The 11,073-nt window shown below is 40.3% G+C and overlaps 1 long non-coding RNA gene across 1 annotated transcript in view; it reads left to right on the top strand.

Moving 5' to 3' along the window:
* The window catches only part of LOC122558410, a 22,211-nt gene that overhangs the window by 1,097 nt on the left and 10,041 nt on the right, over positions 1 to 11,073 (top strand). The gene's annotated exons all lie outside the window — the stretch shown is intronic.

Genomic DNA, 11,073 nt, shown 5'->3' with positions numbered 1-11,073 from the left:
GAAAATAGAATTATAATAATTAGGTGCTTGTTATTGATTGGTGCAGACCCATTGGGCAGAAGGGCTTTTTACGATTAGTGATTTTTGCGAAGATTTGTAGCTCAGGTGGGGTATGTAAGAGAGCTTGCTGAACTTGAAGGTTTGTTTACAGATGTTTTGACACCATACTAGGTAATATCAGTGAGAGTCTCTAGTGAAGCACTGGTGGTATGTCCTGCCTCTCTATTTATAGTTCTTGGTTTCTTAAGGTTGGTGATGTCACTTCCAGTTCCTTTTACCCCCAAGGGAGGGTAGATAGGATCTAAATTGATGTTTGTTTGATGGCATTCTAACCAGAACTCCATACCTTAAGAAATCACCTGCGTGTCTTTTGTCTTTGCCGGATTGAGGATGTGTTGTCCCAGTCAAAGTGGTGTCCTTCTTTGTCTCTGTATAGAAACTAGTGATAGTGGGTTGTATCTTTTGGTTACCAGTTGGTGTAACTTGGTGGCAAGTTTCCTGCTTGTTTGTTCAATGTAACTTGTTTTTACAGTTCTTGCATTGCATCTTTTAAACGTTAGTTTTGCTGGTAGTATCTATTGGATCCTATAGGTTCATTAGTTGTTGTTTAAGTGTGTTGGTAGGTTTGTGGGCTACCATGATGCCAAGGGGTCTGAGTAGTCTGGAAGTCATTTCTAATATGCCTTTGAAAGGTAGTGTGGTATAGCCTTTGGTTGCATTGTCTGCTTGTTTGAGGAATCTGCAGATTGTTTGTTGGGTACCTGTTTTCCTTGAAAACATATAGATATTTTTCTTCTGCTGTTTGTAGTTCTTGGATGCTGCAGTGTGATGTAGTTTGTTGAAATAATGTCTTGATGCAGCTCTGTTTGTGTTGGGATGATTTCTTCTGAAGTTAAGTATTTAGTCTGTTTTTGTTTTTCTGTAAACACTTGTTTGAAGCGCTCAGTTAACTGTAAGTTCAACTGTCCTGTCAAGGAATGGGTGTTTGTTGTTGTTGTTCCCCTCTTTTGTGAATTTTATGCCTGTCAGGACATTGGTATTGTATATTTCCTCTAATTTTATACTGTTGTGATGACAAGTGTCATGTTTGTAGCAGACCCAAAGTTTGGGTTGGATAGATGGGAGGGCAGCTTGATCAAGTCTCTAAATTACTGCTTCCACGATTAGCCTTTTTTGTGTTGGAGACTAATTAATTGTGATGAAGTATTGCTGACCTGATTTGATTTTCCAAGCTATTCTGGTTGATTTCAGATATTCTACATCAGCATTTAAGTTTTTTAAATTTATAGTTAAAAGTTCTGGTAGTCCAGGAATGTCTTAAAGTGCACCACTTGTATATAGCACCAAACCTTGAGTAATCCTTGTATTGCTGACATTGCCAGCAAGTACAACTGAAGCTGATGGTGACACTGGACAGGGGTTTGAGCTATAGGAAAGCTGAATAGGATGAGGCTGTTTTTCCCTGGAGTGTCAGAGGCTGAATGGTGATGTTGTAGAGTTTGATAAAACCATGAGGGGTATGGATAGGGTAAATAGATGACAAGTCCTGAGGTTGGAGTTCAGAACTAGAGGGCATAGGTTTAGGGTGAGGGAAAAAAATTAAAAGGGATGAGGGCCAATGTTTTCATGGAGAGGGTGGTGCATGTATGGAATGAGCTGCCAGAGAAAGTGGTGGAGGCTTGTAAAATTACAGCATTTAAAAGCCATCTGGATGGGTATATGATGAGGGATAGGCCAAATTCTGGCAATTGGGACTAGATTGATTTTGGATACCTAATTGGCATGAACAAGTTGGACCAAAAGGTCCACTTCTGTGCTGTATATCTGATTCTAAGTCTGTCACAGAATGAAATCTAGTTTGATAGATCAATGTTTTTAGTCACTTGTGACTAACCATGTTAAGCAATGATTTCAAACAACATTGCAGATGTTCTTGAACAAAACATAAATTTTACTAAACAGAACAAAAAAAAAACAAACCATTTGAAGAGAATTGGAAAGAACTTTAACATCTTAAAATAAAGTAATTTGTTTTCCAACAATATCCCAAAAGATTCAAAACCCAGAGAAATATCACTGTCCCCCAATCAAATCCAGCCTTTACTGAAATTTGAAGGACTGCCATTCCCTCACATTCAGCTGAAGTTTACTAAACACAACTACTCATGCAGGCCAATGCTCATTATTCTGGTAGCCATTGTGACACCTTAATTCTGGTGTAGTACACTGTATCAGCTGCATTTGAGTCACCAGAACAAATCCAAGTATTCTCTAAATATTAAATTTGCCATTCATGGCTTTCAGTGCTGGAATGTTGTACGTTATCATGTTATCAGACAAGTCAGATCCCAGAAGAAACCTGGCTTGATAGATCATGTCTTGCTTTAACTAAGTATTTCCTCACTGAAAGCACACAATGCTGCTGAGCCTGCTTTAACAATAGAATAAGTTTATTAACAAAAGAAATGAAGATAAAAATAGAATGAATCAAACTATCCATAGCAAATTCAAAGATTTTAAAGCACTCTGCAAAAGAAACTCTCTCCAATTCATTAATCCTTAAACAAGATGGCCATGGAGTAGGCTCCTCAGCCAGATCTCATCTGCTCTGTCCCTTTTTCCTTGATGTCCCGAATTCCTTGTGAAGTGTGTACTTCACAGGACTCTCTCAGTGCATCATGGCATGGAGTGTCGTCAGCATGGACTTCTGGCCTCAAAGATAATTCCAGAGCAGTCTCCCAGCCTCTAGGTGAAGCCTGGTGTGAATTAGAGCCTAGGTGCTAGCATGGACTAAGTTGAAAGAACTCTTTTCTATTATTTTCTAAAGCATTCCCATGATCTTAAATGCTGGATTTCTTTCCCTGAAGAATTTGTACTGAGAAATTTGTACCAAAGATGGTGCCATAATTGGTAACTTTGAAACTTTCTCTGTACTTCAATAAAAGTACACATGGCAAAACTAATTTTATATAAGGCCCTCAATTGAATAGAAAAACAAATTTTTGTATGACCTTCAACTCTACTGTACAATATCAAAAAACACCACCTCCATAGTATTCCCACAAGTTCCTGTCTCTAGCACTTAACATACAGACAAGAATATATAACTTCTTTCTGGAGCTATTCTACATCTGAGCTGAAACATACACTGCTAAAAGTAACCTCTGGGTTTTATCCCAACATTCTGTTGACTCTTGGGTAACCTAGTTCACCATGTTCTTCCCTTGGGAGCACTACTCTCTACAACCACCTTACCCAAGGACTTCAGAGGATAGCTCAAACCTCAAAGGGAACTTTAAAAAAAAAAAAAATCCCTTTTCTAAGTTGTGGGTCTTCCTTTTTTAAGCTTTCTAAAAAAAGGGTAGAGTCCAAAAAATCTCAAAGTCCAATTATTTACCTTCCATAGTTGCTAAGAAATCCAAATAAAAATCCACTAGTGGTGCATAAAATTCCAATTATTCTAAAGCTAGTCCCAAATCCCTCAATGTATCCATGTGGTACAGAATTTAGTTAGTTTCAGATATTGGAAAGCCCACCATTTCTAAGTCAAATAGTACTCTGATTATAAAAATTGTCGTTATTTCTGTTTTTTATTGTAGACTAAAATTTAAACACTTTTTTTTAACAAAAGGATTGTTGCACCTTTTTTCAAAAATAACCTGACATTGTATGTAAATATTGTACATAGCTACTTCAAGCAGTTGTGGAAGCCCTGTTTGGAGATTACCTAGAGCCAAGAAGTGTGGATGAATGGAGTGTTGGATGGCAATAATTAACTGGTCTGTGGATTAGTGATCAGGTTTTGCTGACAAAATCCTTCTTCCTATCACTATGATGGGCTCCCTGGTAGCTGAATGGCTTGGGTGTAACTGTTTAGGAGAAGCAACTAGATCTTGTCAAAGATATGAGTTGTCTCTTTCTCTTGCCAATAAGATGCATCTCCAGCCTGAAAATCACTGCTTTATTTTCCCTCTTACAGTTGCTGTATGGTGTGACTATTTTAAATTGGAACCAGTCACCCCATTCCTCCTGCAAATAAGTGAAAGTGGCCTGAGAAGGAAGATTTGAGAAGCAGTGTTCTGATCAGCACAACAAACTTTTCAGCAAACTGTATAGGGGCTACTGAACTACTTTCCCAGTCTTTCCATCCCTACCATAACATTTGTGTTTTCTCCCTGTTTATGTAGGGAAAGTTCATAAGGGGGTGTGTTTAAACTAGATATTTCTTCTAACGAAGAACAAAGTTCTGTATTTATGTGGGTCTGAAGAATGAGTAAATTGGGGAATTTTGCATATGCTCAGAATCTCTTAACTTTTGACTAATCCAGGAATAGCAGGACTTGATTTGCAGCATGCCACCTATAATGCTGCTTCTTTAACAAGATTATGCTGGGTTTTTTCCAGAGATCAGAAAGACATGGACTGTAAAACATCTGGGGTTGAAGGATTTGGGGCCAATTTGACTATAACTAATAGATACTGCCTCAGGCAGAATGTTTTCAGGTTTTGTAAAAGAACATTTGTATGGTGGAAGGGGAATGGCCAGTTCTCCCAGCTCTGTTTTTCTCTGGTTTGGTTTTTAACAATAGTGTGGCAATGGAGAGAGGAAAAGCTATTCTACCCAAAGAAGTAGTTCCATGCTGATATCTGATTTCTCTCCCCTCCTGTAAAAACCAGAGTCTGATTTTACCTTTTGTGCCAAGGGCTGTTTATGGGGATTGTTCAAAGTACTGGAAACCGCATTAAACTGGCATAATCTGTTGGATTTTTGGAGAGGTCAAGTTATTCAGTATTCTGTTCTTTTTGTTTGTTTCATTCAGTAATCTTGTAAGTAAATTCTGTTTGTTTTAAACAAAGTGGGTTGACTAGCAGCATCTCTTATAGAATATCCATGTTACATCTGCTTAAAACAACTAGCAAATTTCTAGTCTGGGCTACCTTAATGTTTTGAGGGGGTCTGGCCTGGTCCATAACATCACCCCAGTGATGCATAACAAGAAGTGATATTTCAAAACATGTATATCAATACAGTTTATAATCACATAAGATACACTAATTTCATGTGACCATGAAATTTATACTTGAGCAGACCATTGCAAGTTGTTTCAGCAAATCCGTGTCTGGACCACACCAGAGGAGTCCTGCAGTACTATCCTAATGCTGGAAGTGCAATGATCCCTCCATGACTGCAACATGGTTGTTGGGAGGCTATGGATGTTCAAGAGAATGTGATGGCTGATCTCAAGCAGCTGAAAGTCCAGCTTTAGATTGTGACATCTGACATGGGCTGGCTTACAGACAAAAGTAATGAGAGGTGGAAGGATAAATGTTGTTTTCTCTGGAGTAAAATTGTGCTTGGGCTTGGAGTTACTAACTTTTCACAGGGCAATACTTCAATAAAATCCTTGTAATCTGTTGAAGGGTAGTTTGGAGGGGTTGAGTGATAAATGCTGACAAGCCACAGTGGATGTGAGAATGGCATGAGCATGGCCTAACATGATAACAGATCTCCTCTCTGGCATAGCTACAAGCACCAGCAGCAGTTTGCCCTATTGCTATGACCTTTGGAAATTCTTTGCAGCATGAAATGCAAAGCCATGATGTCGTCGTCAGTACTGAGTTTGCATACCTTTAATAGCAAGTCGTCGGAGCTCCAATTGCAGCATTTAGACACCAGGAAGTTGCTGCTTTCCAGCAGTGGAAACAAACTACAATCATCTGACCATATCAGAAAACTAAAGGATAAATACTGAGGATGCTGAAAAAAACAAGGAAAATGCTGAAAATGATTAGGCTTGGCTGTATCTGTTAGAACAGTTTAGATTTAATTACTTCCCAGTCATCAAGTTTCTAGCATCTGAAGTACTGTGCTTTTGGTTTCCAGTTTAATGCACTGCCACTTCATGTCCAGGAATATGGATGTTCAGCAAGTATCTCAGTGCCATCTGTTAAAGGCCAATTGGGGAATGTGTTGCTGACAACCAAATAGCTTGCTAGGCATTTTCCAATCATTCATACTGCACTGATGAGTTTCCAGTCACCAATAGGCCAGACTGGGCAAAGATGGTGGACTTTCTCCACTGAAGGACTTTCCTGAATTAGATGGACATAAGTTGATCATGCATTGCAAGTTTCAGCCCAATTACTTTTTTGCTGATTCCTCAGTTCAACTCTGCCCTGCAGGTATTCTCCAAGCCACTTGGATGAGGTGGAAGATCCATTTTTCATGTAGGCCAAGAGAAGGGGACCTCTGTCTAATTAGGAAATCCTGAATGACAGTTGGAGAGAGGATAATCAGTTATTGGGTCCTTACAGATCACCGCTGCCAATCCAGTGTGTGTGTATGACTTTACATTCAGCCAGAATGAAATACTCAACACTGTTGGGTTCACAAATGGGTAAACAAGAGGTTGGATTTGTTGAGGGAAATATGGTGAGGAAGCAGCACCCTTTCCAAAAGGAATGGATGCAGCTCTCTCAATGGACACTTGTGCAGGCACTCCAGTGCAGTCTAATGTCAGATGTTCCAGTAGCACCAAAATGAGCAGAGTTGTTTTCTGCTTAATCATCATGCCTGTTGTCAGGTAACCAACAATCCTCCTCTTTCTAAGAGTGCTCTTACCAGCAGCAGTGTTTGGCTTCTTTCTTGTGACTGGGCACAAAGGTGCCTCAGGCACCAAAAGATGGATAACAATACTTAGGGTTGTGCATAGACCACTAAACTGTGTAGTCTCAATATTGGGCATTAAACAGGAAATTAAGTGATAAATAGTGTATTTATAGGTGATTTTAATCTGGATATAAATTGGGCAAATCAATCTAATACTGTGGGTGAGAAATTCCTCGTACAGGATTGTTTTCTGGATCAATATGTTGAACTAACTAGAGAACAGGCCATTCTAGACTGAGTACTGTGTAATAAGAAAGCAATAATTGACAATCTAGCTGTGCAAGGCCTCTTGGGGATAAGTGACCATAATATGATAAGATTTCTTTAAGCTGTAAAGTAGTCTAATTCCTTCTAACTAGATGAAGGAAACTGACATGCTATGAGGCACAAACTGTCCCCAATAAATTGGAACATTATTTAAAGGGGTGATAGTGGGCAGGTGACAGCAAACCTTGCAAGTCTGCAACAATTATTCATTCCTGTCTGGCACAGGAACCAGGAAAGGTAGCCTGACCATCCCTAAAGGAAATTTAGGGACTGTTGTAGATCCAAGGTAGGAGTAGATAACTTGGTCAGAAGAAGCAGATTTAACAACTTGGGGCAGTTTAGAATTCAGCTAAGGAGGACATCTTGATTTAAGATTGCAGGTAACATCCACATTTGTAAAAGCTTATGAAGAGAAAACAATTAGTGGAGCCAAATGTAGAGGTTAAAGTTAGCTGAGGAAGTTATAATGGGGAAGAGAGATGGCAGACCAAAATACATGCTTTGATTCTGTGTTCACAAATAACATCCCAAAAATGTTGGAACTTAAGATCTAGTAAGAGGAAGGAACTCCATATTAGAAATGGTGTTGGGAAATCCCCAGGGCCCAATAATCTAAATTTCCAGAGTAATGAAGAAATTGGTCATCTTTCAAGATTGTATAGACTGGACAGTTGATACCAATTGGGAATGGGTTTAGCTCAGTTGGCTTGATTTTCTGTTTAGAGCAGTGTGATGGCAATAGCAGGGGTTCAATTCCCATCACTGATTTGAGGTTACCAGGAAGGACACTCCTCAACCTCCTCCCTCACCTGTGGTCTGCTGGTCCTCCAGTTAAATCCCCACCAGTTGCTTCTTTGAAAGCCACCTCTATGGTCTGGTAAGACTATGGTGACACACAGAAGAGGATTGTTTGGGAGCTAATCTAACTTCCTATTCAAAAAGGAGTTAGAGAAAACTCTTGGAAAAATGCTAGAATTTTCTAGAGCAGATTTTAATAGAGGAACACTTGGAAAATTTTTTGAAAGGGAAATCCTGCTTGACAAATTGACTGCAATTTTTCAAGGATGAAACCAGGAGTTAAAAAGGAGCTGTGGATTTATGGGTTATTTGGACCTTTCAGAAGGCTTTAAGGTTCCACAAGATTGGCATGTGAATTTAAGTGCACAGGATTGAGGGTCATGTACTAACATGGAGAAAGAACTGATTGGCAGGTGCTCTAGAAACTAGGTATAAATGGGTTAATTTCCAAATATCAGTTGTGGGGTGCTGCAGGGCTTGTTGTTGGACCCCAGCTATTCACTGTATTGCTCCAGACCTCTACCCCACCTCAACCTCAAATGGCAGCAGTCAAAGCATGATGGAAACTCTGCTTCAAAACCATCATACCAGAATCCTCCACCTGCACCATGTCACTGCCCTGCAAATTGCCATGACTTCACTGCTCTGCCTTGTGAATGTGAACTGATTCAGTTGACAGATCTCAAATTCAGCACCACACTGAGCTGCTACCACCTTGCTGCTTTGATTTACTTGCCAGGAATATTACACATGATCTTTCTGTACTTCATGAAAATCCAGGAGGACAAGGTTCAGGAACCAAGGTACACTATGAAAGTAACAGGTAGAGCACTTAGTGCTGAGGTCAGTCATCAGAACAGAAACAGGCCCTTTGATGCAATTAGTCAATGTCAACCATGTTTTCCCAAACCAAACTAGTCCCACCTGCCTGTGTTTTGCCCATATCCCTACAAACCTTTCCTATTCATGTAGTAATGAAAATGTCTTTTAATGTCATAACTGTACCTATGTCTACCACTCCCTCTGGCAGTTCATTCCACACAAACCCTCTATTTTAATTTTAAATAGTTGCCTCTTGTGTACTTAAATCTTTCTCTTCTCTCTGAAAATACACTGCTAGTCTTGAACCTTGCCACCCCTCCCTACCCCCTTAGGAAAAAATCCTTTGCTATTCATCTTATCTATGCCCCTCAGATTTTATAAACCAGTCAGCCCTCCATCTCCTACATTAGAGTGCCAGTTTATCCAGCCTCTCCTTTATAACTCAAACCCTCCATTCTCTGCAAGATCCTGGTAAATCTTTTTTAGCCCTCCCCAGTTGAATGATATCCTTCCTATAACAGTGATTAGAACTGTGCACACACTCCAGAAGAGGCCTCACTATCATCCTGTACAACCTCCTTGATGATCCAACTCCACTCAAAGGTCTGAGCAATGAAGGCAAGTGTGCTAAACACCTTAACCACCCTGTCTGTGATGCAAATTTCCAAGGATTATGTCCCCTCACCTGAGGTCTGTGGGGGAACCAACTAAATTCAATGAAGAGATTTCCAGATAACCGGTATTAAAGATCTGAGGAGACCATACAGGAAAATGATTGAGATAGAAATCGGCTATACTCAATTCCTCAGTCTATCAAATGAAGAGCAGAGATGGTCCAATGTTTACTCTACCTGTCATAAACCCAATCGTATAATCAAATTATCTAGTAATACTACAGGAGTTCTGGTAGGCAGTTAACAGCAGTCACTACCTCCTTAAATGATGTAGTTTGTTCAGTCCAACTGACTTTCATTTAATGAAAGCCTTCAGAAATCCAACAAATTTTCAAAAATCAAATTCCAAAAATGATTTTTTTTAGACCCCTTTCTAACATCCATTAGTCTGAATACCTGTTTCCAGAGTGCAAGAGGCTGGAGGCAGAGACTCATTTTGCCAAGTCTGTTTTATATTGCCCTAGAATCTCTGGATCTTTGCCAAATGAGAACAGCATGGTTTAGATTTGTAAAGTTATGGGTTTTTCATCCAGATTTAATGCTGATATTCCTGGTCCTCATCACAATTTTCTCCCAATGAGCAAGGGCTATCCACTCCCACCATCATTTGAATCTGAAGCCTTGGGCCTCTGACTGAGATCAGAGAATCTGTTGAAGCCAAGGTTGATACTTGGTGGACTTTTTCAAAAAAACTTCAGATCTCCTGTCTACTTTTGACAGTAACCAGAAAACAGGACCAGATGAAAGCTACTTGCCTGCTTACATCCTTCCATTAAGGCCCTTCCAGTAGGGCTTGCACCTGAGGTGTAGCTGACATATTGAGAAGCAAGATACTTGGATAAGTGATATGGACTCTATTCTAAATCAAAACTGGAATTACCAGGATATTTGCCTGGCTCACTGGAAACTAGTTGGGATGAGAGGGGGTCTGGAAAAATAACCAGGATAGGGCCATATAGGGTTGGGAGGGTGGGGGTGGAATTCCAGCATCTTCCAATTGCTATGGTAAATTACTAATGGTAGGAATCTTAGCAATACTGCTATCCATCAGCCAATGAAACCATCTAACCTGGTCAATAGCCACTTTCCACTACTGAGCATTTTGCCCTTGGGAGGAACAACTGCCATGAGATAATCAGGTAAACCCTGTCAGTCACCAAGGAATTTTCTGGAGGGTCCCTCTTTAACTGGCTCCGCTCCATCTTTGCCCACTCTATCCTAAGGCATAGGACCATAACAAGCTGTCTGCTACCTCTTGCCTAAATCACTGGGGCCCTGCTGCCTGGTTCTAACTTCTCCAAAGAAGGTTATGTATCTTCAAGGACTCCTCAGTATTGTTTTCTCCCTGGTAATACTCTTCACTGGCCATTGATAGCCAGAGTGCTGTTTTGAGGTAGGGAGTTCTTGACCTTCCTATTAGGCTGAAGGTCTTGGGATGAGCCAACATTTTCAATTAGAAGGTATCCACATTACCAAAACACTGTCACAGGGCCCTATCACATGTGGGAGTGGGTTTGAGTCCTGTTTTTATCCCCAGCAACAATGTCCTGCTCCGCCCAAAAATCAAAACTGCCCATAGTTCTGTAACTGAGTTAATAATTGCTATCCAGAGACAAAGCATGAAACTGGCATATAAAGGAGGAAATGCCAAACCAATTAGTCAGAGATGTACAGGCATGGAAACAGACCCTTCGGTCCAACCCATTCATGCCGACCACATATCCCAACCCAATCTAGTCCCACCTGCCAGCACCCGGCCCATATCGCTCCAAACCCTTCCTATTCATATACCTATCCAAATGCCTTTTAAATGTTGCAATTGTACCAGCCTCCACCACATCC

The sequence above is a fragment of the Chiloscyllium plagiosum genome, chromosome 17, assembly GCF_004010195.1.
Source record: "Chiloscyllium plagiosum isolate BGI_BamShark_2017 chromosome 17, ASM401019v2, whole genome shotgun sequence".
In the NCBI taxonomy this organism is placed as follows: domain Eukaryota; kingdom Metazoa; phylum Chordata; class Chondrichthyes; order Orectolobiformes; family Hemiscylliidae; genus Chiloscyllium; species Chiloscyllium plagiosum.
Note: the sequence above shows the minus strand (reverse complement) of the source record. Positions and strands in the feature narration are given on the sequence as shown.